This window comes from Apodemus sylvaticus, chromosome 9 (assembly GCF_947179515.1).
Source record: "Apodemus sylvaticus chromosome 9, mApoSyl1.1, whole genome shotgun sequence".
NCBI classification, from domain to species: domain Eukaryota; kingdom Metazoa; phylum Chordata; class Mammalia; order Rodentia; family Muridae; genus Apodemus; species Apodemus sylvaticus.
In genome coordinates, this window is record NC_067480.1 from 10858082 (window position 1) to 10880603 (window position 22522).

At 43.4% G+C, this 22522-nt stretch overlaps 2 long non-coding RNA genes across 3 annotated transcripts in view; one reads left to right on the forward strand and one right to left on the reverse strand.

Moving 5' to 3' along the window:
• Positions 1–18377, reverse strand: LOC127692951 (uncharacterized). 2 transcript variants are annotated; one of them, XR_007979547.1, is made up of 3 exons: positions 18193–18377; positions 17781–17842; positions 1–260 (listed from the first exon to the last, which is right to left on the reverse strand). It is a non-coding gene; the product is annotated as an uncharacterized LOC127692951 (long non-coding RNA). The 2 variants fall into 2 exon arrangements; XR_007979548.1 differs by lacking the exon at positions 1–260 and adding an exon at positions 17333–17487.
• Positions 16845–22522, forward strand: part of LOC127692952 (uncharacterized) — a 17535-nt gene continuing 11857 nt past the window's right edge. Inside the window, exons 1-2 of the long non-coding RNA XR_007979549.1 lie at positions 16845–17338; positions 20239–20385. This is a non-coding gene — a long non-coding RNA (uncharacterized LOC127692952). The remainder of the gene's footprint in view (positions 17339–20238; positions 20386–22522) is intronic.

Sequence of the window (22522 nt, forward strand, 5' to 3'; positions counted from 1 at the left end):
ACCCGTTGATTTATAAGAGACATTGCTTTTATGTTTTAAGGAACAAGTTCACTAAGAAACAGTTTTAGGTTTAAGGTATTGTCTTAGTAAGGGTCTCACTGCTGTGAGCAGACACCATGAGCAAGGCAACTCTTATAAAGACAACATTTCATTGGGGCTTACAGGTTCAGCGGTTCAGTCCATCATCATCAAGGCAGGAGCATAGCAGCATCCAGGCAGGCATGGTGCAGGATGAGCTAAGAGTTCTTCTACATCTTGTTCTGAAGACAAACAGGAGAAGACTGACTTCCAGGGAGCTAGGAAGAGGGTCTTAAAGCCCACATCCATAATGACACACTTCCTCCAATAGGGCCACACCCAATCCAACAAGGCCACACCTACAAATAGTGCCACTCCATGGACCAAGTATATTTAAATCATCACAAATATTCAAACACATAAGGAAGAAAGATATTTAGGAAAAGGGCAGCCTATATTCAAGGGAGGTCTCTCAAGAGAGTTAGACTCAATTAAATGTCTTACTTAACAATGACCATATATACAATTTTTATGGCTTCTGAGTTACATTGTTCAGAGGTTTGCAGTCATGTAACTTTGACTAAAAGCTATAACTTGACAGTGATGTGTTCATAGTAAATATATAGACATTTTCTCCTTTTTTTAAACATGGATTATTAACTTTAAAAAATAAATTTTTATAGTGTTTAAGTGGAATGACCTGACACAAGGATATAATGCTTCTCCCAGATGTCATATCAAACCATGGTATCAGTTATCTCTCTTGAAGCTGTTGGCCAGAGGAGAGTGTCCCATAGACCACCCTGTAAAGTACAAACTGATGCCATTGTTATTGCTTAACTTCCAGAACTTAAAAGTAAGGCCCCACCACTGAAAACAAGGTGTGCTTGGTTGTACAGGAAGATACCAAGCTGGTACTGAACTAGAAACATCACCACTACTGGGTTAGCTTTTGTAGGACCATAAGGAGCTATTTATCTTGCTAAAGGAGAAAACTCAATCAATTGAAAGACACAATAACAATCAGCCTAGTGAGATATGCTCATTACTGCAATAGTGGTATAAACATTATGAGAGTAACCAACTACTTTATGTTTGGATTTAAGGTCTACTCCACAAAACCAGAACTCTGTTCTACTTTTGTATAGTAGCCCAGGAATTGATGGCTGAATGGTCCAAGGTCTTAGGGGAGGTCCTATTTCTATTAGTTTGCTAAGTAGACATAGTATCAAAGTGCCATCTACATAATCATCTTTATACCCATTGGTTAGTTCTCAATCATCATGAGAGGAGCTTTTTTTCCTGTAATTATGATTAATGTAGATACACAAAAACTTGTCAGGATGTAGAGAATAAGAGAATGTGGAAAGACCAGCTTTAAATGGAGCATATATGTCTTATTCCTTTTTCCCAAGGCTCAGGAATTATCCTAGGAGAAAGTACAGAAAGATTATCAGAGCCAGTGCATTCAGAGAATTTTTTTGGAAAAAAAATAGTATTTTCCAGACAGGATAGGATGCATAAGAGCCCAGAAAGTGTGGTTGCATGCACAAGACCTATACAAGATCAAGCTAGTAAAAATTCCAGCGTGGATGAAGTAGTTGAGGAGATATTGACAGTTGGTGGCTACTGGTGTGGGAAAGTCCATTGTCTTTAAGGAAGTAGCACTTGGTAGGGTGGCCATACTCTTGTGGATGGTCCCAGCACTAAATGGATTTAGTGAGGAGGAGGAAGAGGAGAAGGAAGAGGAAGAGAAGGAAGAAGAAAAGAGAAGAAAAGGAAGAGAAGGAAGAAGAAAAGAGAAGAAAAGGAAGAAAAGAGAAGCGAGAAGAAAAGGAAGAAGGAAGAAGAAAAGGAAGAAGACATGAAGTCTGGAGAAAGAAGTACGGGATGGGACAGTGGGAATGGATTTGATCAAAGCACATCGTACAGCTGTATAAAATTATCAAATAAAATTGTAAAAATAAAGTTTTCACATAAGTCAAATTTTAGGTAATTTAATCTCACTCTATATTATAGATCACTACAACAGTTAGAACTTGGTTATCAGAGCTCTGTCCCCCTAATGATGAATCACTTCACTTGCAAACAGTCCTCAAGACTCAAAATCATTAGGACAGAAGCTCAAAGTGTTGAAATGAGATTTCACATAAATCCAGATAATTAAGATGACTCAGTAGTTTTCCTGAGATCTCCAGACAGTTGCTTCATGTGTCCTCTCGGGATCTATGTGAATAACTGAATTCCCATGGCACCCACGGGAGAGTCCCAGTGTCTTGGAGAAGCTTCGAGTACTTTACACTTTGGTATAGAATCAAGTTCATTACTTAAGAAACAATGAAAGTACAGCAGTCCTCAGGTAATTAAGTGCCCGTCCTGTCAACACCCACTGTGAGAAGCTACAGTGCATTACAGCTTTCGTGAGGAATGTATGTCTGAGTGCACAGCCGAGCTTTGAGGGGAAAACATTACCGTGGCTGGGGAAATAATATCACTCTCTGACCTAAATACGACCCAGAGGCTTCCATAGTGCCAATTTAGCTAGTACTCTACCAGGATGTTTGTTTCCTACCAAGAACCACTGTGGTGTTTGGCACGGATGTGGTCATGACTTTGGTAGGGAAGCAAAAGCCCCGAAATGGAGTGTTCATGGTTATATTCATGCTACAACTCCAAAGAACCTTCTAGATACCTGGCCTGGCTTCTTGATCTTGTTCCGGTCTTTCCTCGTGTTCCTTCCCACTCAGCATGCTTGTGGGTGATGATATATATCCTTCGGGTCATCCCCTGATCCTCCTGAGACACGGGTGCTGCATATAATGTAACAAGTGTTTGAAGCTGGTGCCTGCTAATCCCTGGGGATTTACACTACTGTGTTTTGAAATCTTCCCGCTGAGCTCCACCACGCCCAAACACACAAATAGCATGATCATCTCTTAGACTCACAAAGCACAGTGTATTTTTCTAAGTCTCCAACTGTTTTATCAATTTTATTTTCATTGGCATGCAAGGCCAGTACTACTGTGCTGGTATTTTAAGTGAAGGGAGGGATGAGGTTTCATTTCTTCTCAAAGACTCGTGCACATTCGGCAACAAGACAGTAACATATTATCTGTTCCAAGGAAGCTGGTGGAAACGAATTTTCAGTACCTCTCTGCCTTCATCTGTTCAGCAGCATAAACTCCTAGCACATGGACTCTAAAGAAACTCAGACCCTCACATCTTCCTACCTCCCACGCCCCAGTGTTTCTCTCTGGCGTCTGACCCATCTTCACTCGACTCCATATCATCAAAGCTTCTGCCTTGCTGCCCGGCGGTGCCATCCATATTCCAGTAAATCAGGGTTTCTGCTTGTTTCTCGGAGTTCCCTCTTAGTTCTTTCCTTTAATTGACACCTGGGTCTTCCCCCAGTGACTTTAAATCCCGCGCAGCCCTTTCAAGTCCCACTGTTCATTCTCTAACGTGCCTTACGCTGGCTGGCAGGAGGGGACAGACTTCTCTTTGCTTCCTGCTGCTACTCCTTGATTGTAGAAGTCCCACTTTGGTCCTTTACAAATCACTTCCGTTGTGAAGGAAACCTTTGACCTGCATCACCCCGCCCATTTCCCACCATTCTCTCTCGTGACCTGCAGGATCCCGCATGTCAAGTCTCCACAACTGTTTTCTTACCCAAGGTGGCCTCCTCGACTTATCTTTTCAAAACTACATTTTTTCCCAGTGCCCTCAACTTTCTAACATCTGTCTGTTTTTCTTTATGATGCTTTTCACAACTCTCTGAGCCCAAAGACCCCGTTGGGCACAGAAATTCCAGATCAACCACCATTACTATTGTTAGGACTACGACCAGTTCTATGAGTCCTTCTGCCAGGTCCACTAAGCAGCTCTAACACGGGTCACCACCACCGTTTACCATTACTTAGATCAAAGTCCAAGCCAGTCCTGTGTTAAGCATGGGTGTGTGTGTCTTATCTGTCTTCAGCTCATACATCCTAGCTTGGTTAGTTGTCATCAATGAAGGTGACTTGTTACATTCAGTGTATTCCTTAGAAGGCCAGTTACATACCAGAATTATACCCAGCACTGCAGATACCATGACAAACAAAACAAATAATTGACTCTCTAAAATTTATGCTAACACAATAAAGAGAGCTGATTACACATGTAATTACACCCAGGCATGCTTATATTTTGGGGACCAAGACAAGAGTACAAATAAAGGCCCACATACCATATGCCTGAGTGCTTAAAGCTAATAAACTGTCAAACAAAATATGTTCTGTTTCCCTTCCTTGACAATCATATTTCACAGAGACAAAACTTGAAAAATGTGACTAAAATTTTGGCCTTTCTATGACTTTAAGTTGGCAAAATGACAAAAATGACTGAATTAATTGTTATTGCATATGTCTGGGCATTCTGCTGAAGAGCTGGAGATGAGTAATAAAATTAAGGCATGCATAATTCATAAACTATCATAGATTCTGTAATTTCTTCACTGTAACAAAATCGCTAGTTTAATATAACTAGATGTTCATCTAATGGGTATTTTACTAAGATTGCTAGCTCAAAGGTTAAAATATTAAGATAAAATTGTATTTAAATGTTGGCAAAATTTGTTTTCATGAAAGTGAAAAGGGAAGCTCAAAATGAAAAAAAATTAAATTATCTGATATTTTTTTAAAACATTTGTCTTTTAGTAGAAAAGGGGAAAAATTATTGTCAAAAGGATGTGGTTTTTCAGTTTTTCATGATGAAAAGTTTCTAGAGACTTATTGTACAACTGGGTACATTTAGTTCATACTATGATACCAAGTTATAGGTATAAATTACATATAAGTAATTTATACCAAGTTATATGTATAAAACTGAGATGGTAAATTTTATGTCACTGTCATCACAATAACAAATTCAGTTATTGTGATGATTTGTATATGCTCAACCAAGGGAGTGGCACTATTTGGAGGTGTGGCCATGTTGGAGGAAGTGTGTCTCTGTGGGTGTGGGCTTTTAAGACTCTTATCCTAGCTGCCTGGAAGCCAGTATTCTGCTGGCAGCCTTTAGATGAAGATGTAGAATTCTCAGCTCCTCCTGCACCATACCCGCCTGGATTGGATGCTGCCATGTTCCCGCCTTGATGATAATGGACTAAACCTCTGAACCTGTAAGCTAGCCCCAATGAAATGTTGTTCTTTATAAGAGTTGCCTTGGTCCTGGTGTCTGTTCACAGCAGTCAACCCTAAGCCAGTTACCGATACAGATTGCTCCATCCTTAGTGTTTGCTGTGCAAATCTGAGAACCAGAGTTTGTGTCCCTAATCCCCATGCAAAAGCAGGAAGTGGAGACAGAGAGCACAAGACCTCATTGTGCAGCCAACCTAGTAGAGTCAATGAATTCCAGGTTCCCTGAGAGACCCTGTCTCAAAAAATAAGGGAGAGAATGAATGAGGGCAAACTCATCATTAACCACTACTTTTGTATAAACATACATGTACATGCACCCACATTCATATGTGCACCATATTCAAGTGCACAACACGTTTATATTACACACACATTTAAACATATATATTTACTTTAAAAATATTCGAGATGATATGCAAGATTAAAAGTCAAAATACAAGTAAGAAAATATAAATATAAAAATGTAAAGAATGATTGACACGAAGGTTAGACACTTGTTTCTTTGTGAAGCCTCCATCGCAATTTTATCACATAAACTGTTCACCCTTCTTGGGCTGAATGTGTCGGAATCTGCCTGTGAAGCTCAGCACCTCACACATGTGCATTTGAACATGCGCGTTTCAAGCCTACCCATTAGCAGCTATGTGTCAGGTTAGGACTGCCATGCTAATGTAGAAGTACCCAGGGAAGAATTACAGCCACACACGGACACAGGCTCCTCTGGCTGTTTTGATATCCACTGCATTCATGCTTTGGGAGAGGAAGGATTTGACAAGTTAATTAATTTGTCTTTCTCTGCCTAAGTGGTTTTGCTGATGAGATTCCCTCTATTCTAAGTGGAGTCCGCCACCTGTATCTCCCATCATAGAGAACGACGCTTCAGGGGCCGTCGGGGCATTTGGATGCGGTCATCACTTTTAAAGTTTAGGAACTGAAGAATGTCTGGGGTTTAGATAGGTCTTTCAGGAGAAGGGAGTTTAATCATGTGCTGACATTGACTGTAAGATACATGAGATGTTAGAAAGACAGGCGCCATGAGTGGGGTTGGAGGGGAGACAGGAAGGAAAGCGATACACCTATATTTTGGTTAGAAACAATTCAAGGAAAAAAAATGAAGTAAACTCCAGGTAAATGAGCAATAGCATCTCCTAGTTTTCCCATCTCCATTTTACAGAGCACCTTCTCCTTGGGGTCTCACTCACTGGGGCTTCAAAACTTCCCAACGGGAAGCCTATTTTGTGGCAGCCTCGAACGTTGAGGTCACGTGATTCCTTCCTGTTTCTTTCCTTTCTCTTCACTCTTTCTCCACTGTAGAATGACTGTTACTTCTGGTTACCTTTTGTAATTCAGCTATGATCTGCTTTCTTGTAAGCAATGGGAGAAATTCCCCTTGCCTGGGAAGAGGAGACCCTAGCCGAGCGATTCCTACGTAACTTCCTTAGGTTTCATTGTCCTTTCTGGATTCAACATCTTTTCCTCCCAGATGGTCAACTCTAATTCAAGAATTAAGTAGGAAAGATATTTTGGATAAATCAGGTACACATTAGCATCTTCAAAAACAGTCAATGTTAAGTGTCACAAATGTGAATTGTTTAGTCCAATATGAATACTCTTTCTGGTAGCTAATCCATCCCTATCATCCAAATCCTCCATAACTTGCTCTTATTTTAGTCTAATTTTCAAGGGTAATAATAATAATTAAAGATAGTTAAGCCAGGAATAATACTACATATTAATAATCCTGCCACTGAGGAAGTCCCGACAGGAGATTCAGGAATGAATTCAAAGCCAGCCATAGATACACAGCGAGTCCAAAGCCAGACCGGGCTGTGTGAACCCATGTCTCACAAAACCAAGGGGCCGTAGAGGAGGTTAATAGCTATATCTTTAGTAAACCTTTGTATTTTAACACATGAATTCTATAAACAACATATTGAGCCATTCCACCAATCACATGTAACATGTTCTAAAGTCAGGTGTTATAAAGAACCCTGCTTTATGTGCAGGTAACCTTTCATGAAGGAGATATTGGGGACTTTTGAAAACTCCTTCTAAGGAAGGCAAGACAACTAAAACCCTTATAAAAGATAATTAAAGTTAATTTCCATAGACACTTTTCAAAATTAAATAGTTGAGACACCTTACATTTTTCTCATAATTCTAAAAATAATTAGATCACAATGTTGATTAATTTCTTGTCACATTTAATTTTTTGGACAAAAGCTGTTGTTCAGTTATGAGCGTGCGCGCACTGGTTGCAGAGTAACACAGAGTTTGTAGTACTGTTTCTAGTTTTCTAATGTCAAGATACAATTACATAGCTAAGAAAAAAAATCCTTACATTAACCTCTGAAGAAATGAGTTGGACTGTCAAAAAAAAAATCCCATTTTAAAAATCCTAGAATGAAAAAAGTTATACATATAGTATCTTATTGACTACAATGGGAGACTTTCGGCTCTATAGTCAGAAAGATCCAGGTTTCTGACCCCAGCTCCATCGCTCATTCATTCTCCAGGTGACATCAGGCATGCGTCTCTGCGCTCCAAGCCCTGGTCACCTTCCTCTACCATTACCCACTTTAGGATAAGGAAGGGTTTGCAGGAAGTCATTGGCTTTACCATGCACTTCCAAGTTAAGCAACCAAGTTAAGGTACCTTAGTGCTACCTCCTGTCATAGGAACTACGTGACCTTTGAACTCTCAGCCAGCTAGCCACTTTTCTATTTTGGAACAGCTCCCAAGATCAGAGACTGGGATCCGGGTGGCAGTGGGAAGCTGTGAAGGTGCTGGAGGGAGGGACCTGCTCCTGGGACGCTAGAGGAGGAAGGAGCTCCCAGGGGACAGCGGTAGAGGCCAGCTCAAGTGAGTGGGTAACACCTGCTCAGAGTAACCAGCCTCATTCATGATCAAAAACACTCTCAAAACAGTTGAATTGGAGGGGCTCTTGTGAGGGATACAGAAATCTGGATCCCTTGAGTTTTAATAGAAAAAAAGGATCTCCCCAAACCCACATCCACCACTTTCTCCATCTCCCCTCTTCTGACCTACTTTGTTTTCCCAATCTAACCGTTGGTCCTACCATGTGACATGGTCAAACCACACAAGGCAGGACAACGCAGGCTTTAGTAACCAGGCTGCTTCACTTCCACTATGGTCTTTGCCGTTCGACAGCATTTGGCCAGTTACTCAGTCTTTTGACCAGCATGTACTCATCGCAAGAAGGGATCAGATCATATAATTTATTTACCAATTTTTGGAGGTTAAATTGGATAACAGGGAATTCTCAAAAAGCCTTCAAGAGTCATTTACTTAACTGTGTGGGGCAGGCATTTCAGGCAGGATGCTAAAAACAGAGGAATCGACTAAGAGCGAAAGCCAGTTCCTGGTTGTCCTCCAGGAAGAGGGAACAGATATTGTACCATGGTGATCGTGGTGGGAAACAGGGGTACTGACTTGAATCTGGGAGAACATAAGGCACAGGGCCTGGGAAGGTTGCTCAGAGGCTGAGAAGTTGGTGAGCGTTAGAGGGAAGTAGACTCCTGCCTGTCCACATCCACCTGGTCTCCTGCTGAGACCTGCTGAGTCACCAGGAGAAAGGATGCTTGCCTTTACACTCTGAGACACTAATCCCTGCCAAAAGGAATCCAGAGCTAATTACCAGTGATCTATGTCCTCCTGTATGCTGTCCCCAGTCCTTCTCTGAAACAATCAAATGTCATATTAACCCAGGGGGAGTCCTTTTCTGTGCAGACAGGACAGGACTTTTGTATGTTTTGGGGATGGGCCTTTAGGGGAACCACAGCCATGTGTCATCATGAAACATGCCTCTGGTTTGGAGAATGTTCTTCTTGAGGGTGCCATAGTTCACGGATGACTATTTGATATCAGATGGCGTGTTTTGCAGGCAGGTGTTAAAAACGGTAGGTTTTAACATGGGATTGGCTTACGTGAGGTAAGCCAAATAAATGGTTTTTGTCATAGGACAAGCAGAGTTGGGGATTTCAGCACTAACCTTTGGTTACTGAACACTTCACCCAAAGGCTTTGCTTTCTAATGCTTATAAATCTGCTTCTGGGGCAGCATCCCTCAGCCCAGCCCTCAGGCACCAGTTCTAGTCTGTGACCGTGACTCAATGGGTCCATTCAGTTTCCTCGACTCCCCAGATCTTGCACATCCTCCTGAAGGTTCTTCTGTCCCTGCCACCCCAGTTGTCCTCTTCCCTCTCCTCACTCTTCCACAATACTCTTTCCCCAAAGCAGACTGAGCATTGCATCTTCTGTGACATCTACAGTTCTACTTATCTGAGTCACTCACCAGAACAGGGGCTGATTGAGGCCAGGAAATATTGCTGGACAACCTGTGCCTAACACATAGTGGGCACTAAATGCATTCTTGTAAAATGTGTTGGTTCTGAATATCCCAGAAGCTCTGGTACACTGAACAAGAGTCTCTTCTTTTCAGAGAAGTCAACAGGAATTTCAGAAGAAGACACCATTTATATTTTGTGTGCTTCCTATGAAAGACTGGCTTCCAGATCTTTAACTCTTTTGTGCACCGTTCTTATCCAGAACCCTGTCCTTATTTTAGCTCTGAACATATTCTTGGTTCTTTGTAAAAGTTAATAATAATTCATTTCCATTACATGTATTTGCCCCCAAAACTATCCTCAGATATCGAGAAGGGGTGGGGGGAGAGAGGAGCGCCATGGGTATTTATAACATTCGACTCACTCCGGAATGATTCTGAGATTCTGTTGGGTCAGCCATCTGGCCCTGTACTACAGGCTGTCTCGTGTCTGGCTGCAGTGTCTCCCAACCTTCTATCTCCTTATTTAACTGGGTGACAGCTTTGCTTTGATGGTCAAATCCAGTCCCCAACCCGCTTGCCCTTTTCTCTCATGGAAAGCTGATCCTGAAACGGTTACATTGGACATTGCCAAGGGCGCGGTTACATGCCAGAGGTGGAAGATGGAGAGGAGAAAGGGAGGAAAGAGGGGAGCTCCCAGCTGCATGACTGTCAGGGGCTTGTGGTGGGGGAAGCTGACAGAGTCAGGAGGTGAGAGAAGGCCCAGCTGCTCAGCAGCTATTTATAAGACTGTCATATGGGGAAGTGTGTCTGGCCGGCAGAAGCCAAGGGGGGTGGCGGACTAAACTGGCTCCTTATTTAGCTTGATGACACACACGCGCAGCCAAACTGTGAGAACCCACTCTGTGGAAAGACACCTGGTCAAGTCTGCCTCCGCCAGACTGGAAAGAACATTGGCATTTCTCAATGAATTAAAAAAATGGCACCGCCAATGGATTTGCAGCAAGAACAGTCAAGTGGTTCTATCTTTTTTTCCATCCTTTCAATCTCTTGGACTTCCCACATCAAATTGGCCAGCATCACCCTGGCCCCTGCACCCTGGTGGCCAAGTAGAGCTGATGAGGAAAGCACAGACATGGAGGTTGTCTTCTCAAACTGGACAGGAGCAGCTGTCAGCTGCAATATTTTTTTTTAGGAAACCAGCTAAGCAGTAAGAAACAGTGTCTGCTGGTCTCCTGCAGTAGAGAGAGGTTAATAGCATGGTGCATTTGGGGTCTGTTTGGGGACCAATAGTATTTAATGTGTTTATTATTGATTTGGAGGAACCAGTGGATAGTAAGTTGGTGAAGGCTGTCGAGGGCACTAAGTTATTTCACTTAGTAAACACCGCAGAGATTTGTGGAGAACTCAAGATGGATTTTTCCATGGAGTTAAAGAAATTAGAAATGAAAATGTCTTGTAAGAAGATGTGCTCTGTCCCAGCAGACCAGCATGGAATTGTTGCCGACAATAAGAGATATTTCCTGGAGTTTAATTCAACCTCAATTTTTAAATGCCTTAGAAGTGTTCACCTTCCCCGGGGAATAGGGAAGTTCTGGGTCCTCCTTATTACCTCTCTCAAGTTTTTCTCTTTAAATTCCTACTATGCCTCCAGTTATGTCATGGGGATAAGAGGGTGTGTGTATGTGTATGTGTATATGTAGGTGTGTGTAGGTGTGTGTGTATGTGTGTATGTATGTATATGTGTGTGCTTGTGTGTGTGTGTGTGTGTGTACTACTGTCTATACAATGCAACAAAGGTCGGCCATTAACATGTCCCTCCAGTCCCTCTCTGAAACCACACTTCTTTTTTGTTGTTAAATTGCTTCATCATAGATTCTTTCTGGTCCCCAGATCCTAGAGGCCACTCCATTTCCTAGGTCTCTTTATTGGTTTCAACAGTCACCTGATTGCCATGCCTGACAGATTGTCCAAAAGGTCTCATTTCCAGTTCCAAGGGGACGAGAAAGGAATATTGTGACTGTGTTCTGCAGATGTGTATTCATGCAAATGTGTGTTTGGCCAACCCAGTGGTGCATGACTGAAGATCAATGTCTTTTTTTTTTTTTTTTTTTTTTTTTTGAGACAGGGTTTCTCTGTGCAGCCCTGGCTGTCCTGGAACTCACTCTATAGACCAGGCTGGCCTCGAACTCAGAAATCCGCCTGCCTCTGCCTCCCAATTGCTGGGATTAAAGGTGTGTGCCACCACTGATCGGTGAAGATCAATGTCTTAACAACTGTTTTCCTAGTGAGTGAGACACTGAAGACACCTTTCTCACTTGCTAACCGAACTTACAACTAGCACCCAGGGTCTAAGAGTTCCCATACTTCCGCCTACAATTCCCTGGTAAACACATTTGCTCTTGCAATTCCCAGAACAGAGAGTTCTAGCTTTCCTGGAATATTTCATGTTTTGAAATATTCTTGTGCATGCCTAGGGATGAGGCAGCTTAATAAGAGATTGTTTTTCAAATAAACAGAAAATGGAAAAGATAGTTGATATTTCTTATCCTAAGTTTTTGATTGGAAGAGAGAGGAACATGGTGGGGGGGAAATACTTTGAGGTTGAAATGTTGATTGTCCAACACAATTTGGAGGACCCCAAATGTGTTAGTCAATTGGTGATCCTTTTCCCCCTGTCACTAATACCTTCAGCTATGGCCTTTGACTTTCCCTACCCTACAGAATCTCCACAAGGATAGAGGAAGACAAGGAAGGAGCGAATGCCTCTTTCCAACAGCACAGCATATAAGCAGGGCTATATAACGCTTGTATCCTGGCAGGCTAGCCCTTTATTTAGATGTCTCCCTGCATTGCTTTTTAATCAAAAGGATGTCTGCTTCTCCTCATCCAAAATAGCAGGCTTGAGGCATCATAGAACCCTAAAGCCAGAGGAACCATACAAGCTGCTTCGATGAAGTCCCCCGTTTCTGGATGCAGGAACAGAGACACACAGGGTTTATGCTCTTTGTCTGAATGTGGCATACAGCATCTCATCCTTGAGTGGGAAGGTCAAGAAAAAAATATTTAGCAAATGCAAAATGAAGAATGTTCTCCTTTTCATCGGAGTTGATGGTAAGTGGAAAACCTGTCAGCTTGTTACCAAATAGTGGATTCTTTCCCTGGAATGTGACTTCTCAGCCCATGTGGAAGTTTAGAGGGCAGTCTAGGAGGCTTGGGAGAAGAACAGGGTTTGGAGCAGTCCAACCAGCACTGGAACTCATGGTGTTACAGATAATCATAACCAGATGATTCTTATAACAAAAATGAATAACATCCAAAAGTCCTTGTCAAGAGCACTTACTTATGGATTAAGGCAAAACAATGAACAGCTTATCTTTTGGAGTACTCCTAACCTACATTTTAAATCTGTGACGTGTAGTGTTGGATGTCACCTAAATGGCCCTATTGGAGAGAGGCCTTTGTTCTGGAGGTGACAACCCCTAACAGTCTGTTACTGACTCCCTGGAAATCAAGCTGAAGATGGCCAAGGTTGCTTTCTACCAGTCCACCCGCTCCTGGAAACGGGCAATGACTGATTCGTTTTATCCCCAGCTCTGATTCATCTATCCTGAGATCATGCCTTTATAGCCTTCCTCCTCAGAGCCTGCTCCCTGAGAACTCTGCCTTGAGACGGAAATCCAGGAAGAGCATCTCATCTGCTCACAAGAGCAGAGGCTGGGAAGCTCACCGAAGACCCTTACCGCATTTCATCCCTTAATCTTCATTCTTCTCCCTAGAGTCAGAATCTACCAGAATAGCCCAAACAAGTCCAATTATATGCCCAGGCTACCTCCCTGGAGATGCTACCCCAGATCATCAAGTCAAGGAGGGAGCCCTTTCTGGCAGATTTGGAAGCATGGCCTGGGTAGAATCTGAGCAAAGAGGTGTTCTTTCTCAAGTCATTATTTTAATTCTTACACCGAGAGACAATGCCTGAAATATATATGCTAACAACCAACACCATTGATTTAAGGAATCAGTTTTCTATGAGACAGGAATAGTTCACAATAAGGACCTCCTACAACGCAGGTCCCTTTGCTTTCTAACATGAGCATTGCAGGGGCGATTTTAAATGCACACTCAAGAAAACAAAATCAACTGTCTTAGCAATATCTTAATTATCACTCCTTTGGCAACTGTTTATTTAACCTCTTAAAATTCCTCTCAGGGATAGCGGAAATAAAGCCACCAAAACCTGCACACTAATGGCTCTCTTAATAATTTCGCCATCAAAGTCTAGCACACACCCTTCCCTGCCACACTGCACTTCAGAGTCCTCTGCGTAGGAAAGATGATGGGTGTGCATATTAGTCTCTGGTTGTAATGAACACATCCATTATAAAAGCAATAGTAACTGCAATGGGAATTATGTGCTTGGTGAAAACATCTCCAGTGCCTTGTAAGCGCCTAAGCCTTCTGGCAGCCCCCCTCTGGGCCTATTTACTGCCTCGACTACGCAAGGTAGCTACTGTCTAATTATACACAACTGGCTTGGTTAATCCTGTACAATAATAATTAAAAACAATTCATATTTTTTCTTTTACTCTCTTTATTAACTTTAAACTTTTAAAAGCTCCAGCGGTCCCTATAGAATCAAAAGCTTATTAAAATATCAAGACGTGTGTGAGGCTTTTTAAGTGCATATTATTACATTTGTTTTTGTTAACATGACAAGGCCCCAAAAGAAGCTCAGCAGAGCTGCTCAGATCAAAACAAAGGCATTGTAAGAGAATCTGGCTCACCGGTGCAATGTCACCCAGGCTTGTAGAGAAAACAGTGGGCTCCAAGGAGCCTCCCCAGTGGCAGCAGGTCAGATGGGAAGGGGATGGCAAGGGAGAGAGAACCAGCTGTGGGATTCATTCAACCTTGACTGCTTGGAGCCTGTGGCCTTCCAGCTATCCTCAAGGAGGCTCATCTGGGCTCTGGGGTTTGGGGTTACCTTGGTTACATTGCCCATGGAGCCTGGTGTCAGCTGCAGCCTGTAAGACACTACAGGGAGAGGATGGAGAAGGAAAGAAGAGAGGCACCCTTCCAGACCCCCAGGCTTCTGGAAGACTCAGAGAAAACTAAGCGAAGGAGAGACACTCGGCGTGTGGTAAAATGAGAGTTGTAAATCTCACGGCCGTAAAGCCACTGTGTAGAAGATGGCGGATCTGAAGAAGACCTTCATGCTTCCTTCCACAGAGCACAGATGACACAGCGGGAGGGAGCCGGCGCTGGCCTGTGTGCCCTGGCTGCCCTGCTGTAAGCCTCCCCATGCTTTTTGAAATTGCTTTCTTGCTTCATTTCCTCTCCTTCTAAATGTGGGAGGCGGAGGATGGAAGCTGTGCTGTGCACCTGGTTTGTATGAGCCACTGATTTCCCTGCCTCGTGTCCTGAAGGCCCTCGGGTCAGCCCAGGTAACATTTGTCATTAAGTTGGCCTTTTTAGTTCCCCATATGCAGAAGGGAATCCACATGTTCTGTGAAGGATCATAGCAATAAACGCATGGTTGAAAAGCTGGAGAAAGCAGATTCCCTCGCTTACCCATTCTGACTAATGAGCAGTAAGTAATTTTAATTGGTCTCAAGAAGCCAAGGAGAGTGAGAATCCATGTAGGCCACACAGAGGCAATTACTACGCAGAGCACAGAACTACATATTGAGCCCTTCTGGGGTCAAGCGCTAGGCTAGGTGCTTTACAAATCTGTAATCTCCTGCTTGAGCTAGAGAGCTATCCGTTACTCCAATTCAAGTCCCCGGCACAGAGACTGCATTTAGCACATACTTATTAAACGGATTAACTCATTTATAATTCCATAGTAACATCATGCGAACATTAATATTCCCATTTAGCAGATACAGAACGCAGAGAGTGGAAACTTATCCAAGTCCTCCCCTCAAGCCTCTTTCCCTTGGCTGTGAGGGGACCACACTGCCCTGACTTGCCCCCATCCCCTTTCTAGTTAAGCCTTTCCCTACCTCTTCTTTTCAGCGCGCCTATCTGTCTAAATTTACTACCTTGCTGCCTTCACGAACCCCATAGCATTAAATATTGGCTTCCTTCCCATTTATATTCCAGCACGGACATCTCTCTCATGCTCCAGATTTGTACATCCAACATCTCTCACATCTCTTTAGAATTCTATCGGAGATTACAGGTTCAATATGTTGAAAATTAAATTCTTCATATTTTATTGCCAAGCTTCCCTCACAGGCTGTGCTCCCTGATTCAGTAATGGCAACTTTCTCCTTCCGGTCATACCGGCTCAAGAACATGACATCTGTCCATCATCCCTGTCTCAGTGAGGGTCTGACTGCTGTGAACGGACACCATGACCAAGGCAACTCTTATAAGGCCAACATTTAATTGGGGCTGGCTTGCAGGTTCAGAGGTTCAGTCCATTATCATCAAGGCAGGAGCATGGCAGCATCCAGGCAGTCATGGTACGGGAGGAACTTAGAGTTCTACATCTTCATCTGAAGGCTGCTAGCAGAATACTGACTTCCAGACAGCTAGGATGAGGGCCTTATAGTCCATACCCACAGTGACACACCTGCTCCAATAGGGCCACACCTAATAGTGCCACTCCCTGGGCAGAGCATATACAAACCATCACAGTTGCTGACATTTCTCTTGAACACTGTCCATCTCCCATTTGACTTTGGATCTCTCTCTAGCCTTGAAGTACTGGGAACTCTCATGTCCAGGTTGGAACTGCTGTGATCTGATTGCCTAGATTACTACAGTAGTAAAGTAGTCGCGGTGTCTCTCTCCCCGGCATACAAACTCCACCTGGATTAATCCTAACACCCTTGTCTCATGTTTCAGAGGGATTCCCCCCATTTCATTCAATGGCAAAACCTTAAACAGCCGACATGATCTCGCACCCTTCCTCACCTGTCAGAACCATCATAAGCCCCACATCTACCGTTCTTCCTTCACACATCTGTAAGGCTCACTTCTTATGAACCATAGTTTCTCCATGAGGTCCCTACAGGAGTTTTACATGGCCACCGAGAGAAAGACTGAAATTGAAAGCTTGGGGGCAGAAGAGATACTTAGCTAGAGCAGCTAAGAGCACTGTTTGCTCTTAGGTTTGGTTCCCAACACTCACAACTGCCTGTCACTCTAGGCTTAGGGGATCTGACACCCTCTGTGCCCTCTGTGGCCTCTATGATAGCGGGCACACATGTGGTACGTCACGCAAGCACTGATATGCAAACCTGATTTTTTTAAAAAAATATTTATGGAAACTTTGATAGCAACTTGTTCCTAAGAGCAAGGCATATTATCTCTTGTTCAGACATAGGACAGACAGGTCAGGTGTTGCCACATGCACAGTGGAACTGTGGGCCAGTCAACAGTAGACTGGAACAATTAAAAATCGACTCCTTAACCAAGTGAATTTGAGACCTAACCCATAGGTGTTGGGGACATTGTTCAACTTATATCCCGGACGTGGAGGTTCATTCTCCCTTTTGCCTTCAGTAGGCCTGATACTTTTATGTTTCTGTAACTCCATCTTACTCCTCTGTTTTTGTATCCAGGGCCCTTACTCTTTTTCCCTCTATTTGTGTGTGATACACTTCGTTAGCTTGAAGAGGGTGAAGGGACAGGTAGAGAGCTACAGAGGCAAAGAACACAGCTGCTGGTCCTGACAGCTGCTGCCTCTGTTTCTGAAACTGGGAATTAATGGAATTGAAGAGATTGGACTGAATTAGCAAGCTGTTGGACAGACCCTCTGGGAATCGGCTCCTGTAGAGCTTCTACAGATGGGTCTCTGGGGAGGGGGCCTCTTGAAGACCTCATGGGTGAGTACTTCTCCTGGGTCAGCTGGAGCTTGAGTTCGGGTGGGGCGGGGGTTGGGGGGAAGGGGGAGCTTGATTTTCGCAGCTTCATTCAGTTGTAGAATCATTTCTGACCTCCTCCCACAGTAGACATTTTCCTTCTTTTCTATCACCTGTGGGAAAGTAGTTATCTTGATCAGGGAAGCATGAAGGGCTCTGACATTTTAATTATCGTCTGTCTTCTTGAACAACAAGAATAAGAAGAAAAACAAATCCCCTAAGAGCTACCTGCTGGAGGGTTTTGCCGAGTATGGCTTTACCCCCACCTCTCCGCTGTAGAGTTAAGCAGGGCTGGAGTTACAGGGAGAAAAAGGCTTCAGAAATGTAGAGCTGTGTGAGGCCAGACAGCAGAGGGAACTGGGATTAGCTGCCAGGGCTGGGGAAGGTTGAGGAGGTGGCACACTACCTTGGTACTTGTGTGGATGTCAGGCAAGACATACAGCTTCCTTTTCCTGCTTTTTTTCCAATCTGAAAAGAGGATGGATACAGACTTTACCAGTTTGAGTAAACTGCGTACACAAGATGTACAAATGCCCTGTAGTCTAGTCTACCTGTCTCATAAAGGTCTCAGACACTGGGCAGTGGTAGTAGGTGCCTTGTTAAGTTACGTTTGTTTTTGTGAATTTACCAAGTTCCTGTCCACTTTCCTGTCCTTTCCTCTCTGTCTTAGGGTGTTAGTCAAGATAATGCCTTTCCCAAGATGCCCACAAATCCACACCTGAAACCCATGAACACATCACACAGCCTGGCAAAGAATTCCATTTTTATCTGGCTAATCAGATGACTTCCTGTGGATTATTCAGGAAGGGCCAACCTACCACAAGACCGTTAAAGTTGATCAGAAGACGGGATCAGAGTTCTGCACGGTGCCTGGCTTTGAGGGTGGAGAGAAGGGGCCCCAAATCGTGCCATTTGAGCAGCCTCCAGACAGGAGAAGGCAAGGAGACGCTTTGCTATCCAAGCTTAGAGAGGAGGAGCCTGCCAACAGCTTCCTGGTAGCTCTGTGTAGTCTGTTTACATGTCTGACCGCTGGAACCAACTGTGAGAGAATAGATTTATTTTGTCTAAGCCGCTGCATCGGTTACCATCTGCTTCAGCTGCAACAGGAAATGAAAACATACTCACCCTGCTAGATGCTCATAAATCTGTATGAATGCAGGGGTCTCACATACCCCGCTAATGTACATGTGTCCTCAGGGCTCAGGGAGACTAGAAAGAATATGAGGTTCAACCAGGACTTGCTATCTAACAGGAGAACATAGGTACGCACATGTGAAATTTATGACTCAAGTGAATTGAAAGCTACGGAAAGCCAAGCATTGTCCCTCATGCCTGTAACCCAGCACTTGTGGGGGCAAGTAGAAAAAATGTGGTGAGTTAAAGGCCAGCCTGGGCTGCATAGTGAGATATTTTAACTCAAACAAGAACTCACAAATCTTCACCCACTCCAAAAGCTGTTTGGAGGAGGCCTGGTATTCATTGTGGGTGTAAACTTGAGGGGTTTATTGAGATCCTGACGATCACAGTCTTGATATTCATATGAAAGAGTTGTGTGTACTTTGTGACCTATATATATCAGAATGCGGCCTGTGGGACTTTGTGCCTTTATGATTGGAGGACAGGTAAGGGAGTGAGCGCGTGCCCTGACTCTATTGTTTCTCAGCCAATAGCCCTTAGGATACACCACTCCACCCAATTCAGCTACAAACCATAAAAAACACCGAGAGGAATTTTATAAAGATTGAGACACGGCTTATGAACTTGGTTCCTAGGAATTTCCTGAGCTGTCTGGGACCCAGAAAAGCAATGTTTTCCATCTAATCTCTTTCATGAAAATGGGTATCCTATACCCAACTCATAGTCTAAGGGTTGATGTAAGCACCCTCTGGCTTAGTCCAAAGGCCACGAGGTCAAGCCCAGGATGATTCTGAGGAGTCTGTTAATTACAAACAAATAATTTCCCTTATATAGCTTGATGTTGGGCCAGGGTGGGGGGGGTGAGGGGGTGGGGGTGGGACCAACCAAACAGGGCACTTTCTAGAAAACACTCTAGGGTTAGAAACCATTTGCTCAGGATCACAGGCTAAGCAATGCATAGCCTTGGTGGGGTAGACAGGACTTGTGTGGTTATGGCTAGAAGGAACTTCACAAGCACTGGGGAATTGGGATTGTATATGGTGTCAATAAAATCTCAAGGACTGTAGGCCTGTGTTAGGGAACTAAACCCTTAGCATTGGTCTTGACAAGCACAGATATGTTCCCTCAGCCTGGAAGCCATGGTTGTGTCTAAGGATGACACCATTACTGTTTCTGTTTCTTGACTGGTCTGAGAAGCTCTATTGGTCAGTGGTCACTCTTGAGACCATCACTGTAGTCCAAATCTATTCCAGAAGGCTGTCAGGAGGAGCAAAGGAGTTGGAAACTGAGTCTGGCAGACTGTAGAGCAGTGGTTCAACCTTCCTAATGCTGCAACGCTGTAATACAGTTCCCCTTGTTGTGGTGACCCCCATCTCTAAAACTATTTCCTTGCTACTTCATAACTTTAATTTTGCTACTCTGGCTCTTTTGATTTGGGTTTTTGTATTTAATTTCCCAGAGTCTTGTGTGTTCAAGGCTAACCTCAAATTCACTATGTGGTGGAGGCTGATCTTGAACTTTGGACCTTCCTGCCTCCACTTGCCTAGTGCTGGGATAATGGCTGTGCAACAACATTCCAAGCTGAGGCAGTGCCAGCGATGAGCCCCAGGCTTTGTACTTGTTAGAAACCACTCTACCAACCAAGCTGCTCCCCCCACCTTTTACCTCTAATGTCTTTCCATGTCTTTGAAAGATATGCTTATCACAATATCTTAATATCCTTTTAGGACCTGGCAGAGAGTAATTGTCATCGTATTAACATATACAACCCTTTGTGTGTCTGAACATATGAAGAGCATGTTCTATTACCACCTGGAAAGCACCATGATACAGAAGCATGCAGCAGCCTCTGGGCACCAGACTCATCTCAAAAGGTGAGGTTTTTGAGAAGGGGAAGGTTTCAAGGCAACAGAGAGACGGAAGAGAGTTCAGCCAGCTGAAGAGCACTGAGATACTTCCCATTGCCACAGCTGCTTAGACCACTCCATCTGACCCTAGCCAAGGCCATCTTAAATCCTAGAGATGTCAAGGAGGCCAGTCAGGAGAGTGAGACAGGCAAGAAGTTAGAAAGCCTGGGGACTGAGAGGATGGACCATGAGCGTTGCTCTCTCTAGAATCTGGGCCATTCCCTTCCACCAGAATGCTTCCACATGGGAACACAGGAGCTGCATTACCAGCTGGTCTCACTGGGCAGGGAGAGCAGAACAGCTGGTCTCACTGGGTAGGGAGAGGAGAGCAGAACTTCTGATTCTTTCTTTCTTTCTTTCTTTTTCTTTCTTTCTTTTTTTTTTTTTTTTTAAAGGAAAGCCTCCCGAGTTTTAAATGCAAGTCCCTATTCACCTTTGAAAAATAATTGTTCAGGACCTTAATTAACTCCTGGGCACCAGCTGGCAAATGCTCTCTGAACTTTCCTAAGGATATGTTCAGAATAATGCTGTATGATCTCCAGCTGGGGTCTCGCACCTGGTCACTGTACCTCATGACTCCAGCACTGACTCTCCTGATGCCTGCTGGGTAGAGAATAGGCTCTACACTGAGGCCTACAGGATAGACTTCTACTACAAGGGTTTGGAAAAGTAAGTGGCCTTCAAAGCCCATAGAGCATGAGAAGTTCCACTTCTCCTCAGCACTCTGCGCTTCCTGCTTGATGACAGTAAATCATAAAGTTTTGTGATGCTGACAGACAGATGCATGGAGAATATGTGCACATCACTTTAAGGGCTTGACATCTAAGAGCAAGGCCACATTAGGAGAATTCTTTAGTAAGCAATGCTTGTGTCCTAAAATGTGGTACTGTTTCCAAACTTAAAGACAGTGCTGTCACTAAGGTAAAATGATTCAAATTCGCACTTTTCCTTAAATTTGTTTTTAAACTAAATTTTAGAAGAAAGAAAAGTTACTCTAAAATGTATCCTGCTTTTAGCAGATGTATATGCCCATGCATACACCCCCCCAGTCATACACACACAGCTATACACACACAATCATATACACACCCTTACATACACACACTTATACACACACATCCATACACATAGTCGTACATACACATACACACACACTCATACACATTCATACACTCATACACACACTCACACACTCATATACACACATTCACACTCATACACTCATCCATACACATTCACACTCACACACACAGTTATACACTCATACACACAGTCATACACATAGACTCATTTACATACACATTCACACACATACATACACTCACACACACACGCGCGCGCACACACACACACACACACACACACACGCACGCACACAATGCAAGCTTACCAGTTTTCACTTTGACCCAAAGAAATTAGTGACTGTGTTTGCCTGAGATTATTTCCTTCATCTATTACTTTGAATTTCCTTAGATTCAAGAAAAGAATACTTTGCATATCTTAAACAAATCCCCCAAATGCTTCATGATATAGTTCATTTCATATTGTTTGTGAATACAAATAATCATCTTTAGAAGGGGAGTGTGAGGACTTTTGCATAAAGAGGCTACATAAAGATGGCTATCCCTACGAATACATGATAGTCTCTTTATGGAAATATCTGTCAGGACCCACAGAAGACTTACAGAAAATGAAGAGTTGCTTTAAATTCTGGTCTATTTATTTTTCTTAGCTAAGTCAGTTTTCTGTAGAGAATGCTACTGAAATAAAAGATGAAAATCGGCTGCCTAACTCTATAAAAATTAATAAGGGCCCAGGATGCTCTTCTTCATGGATTGCACTCTTGTTTCTAGCATGTTCACAGGTGGCCGCATTCTCTGCTCTGCAATGTGCTCATGTGCAGGGTTTAGCATCCTGAAGACTTTTGCTCGGCAGATAGTTCTGACTGTACTGAAGCTCTCTCCTCCAGTGATGGCTTTAAACAAGTTATCTCTTGCAAGAAAATGTGCAATTTATATTGAAAGAAAAGGGAAATTACACATGTAAGCCATGTTTACTTCTCTCTCCTACTGAAAGACGTTTCAGCATTGGAAGTAAAGAGAAT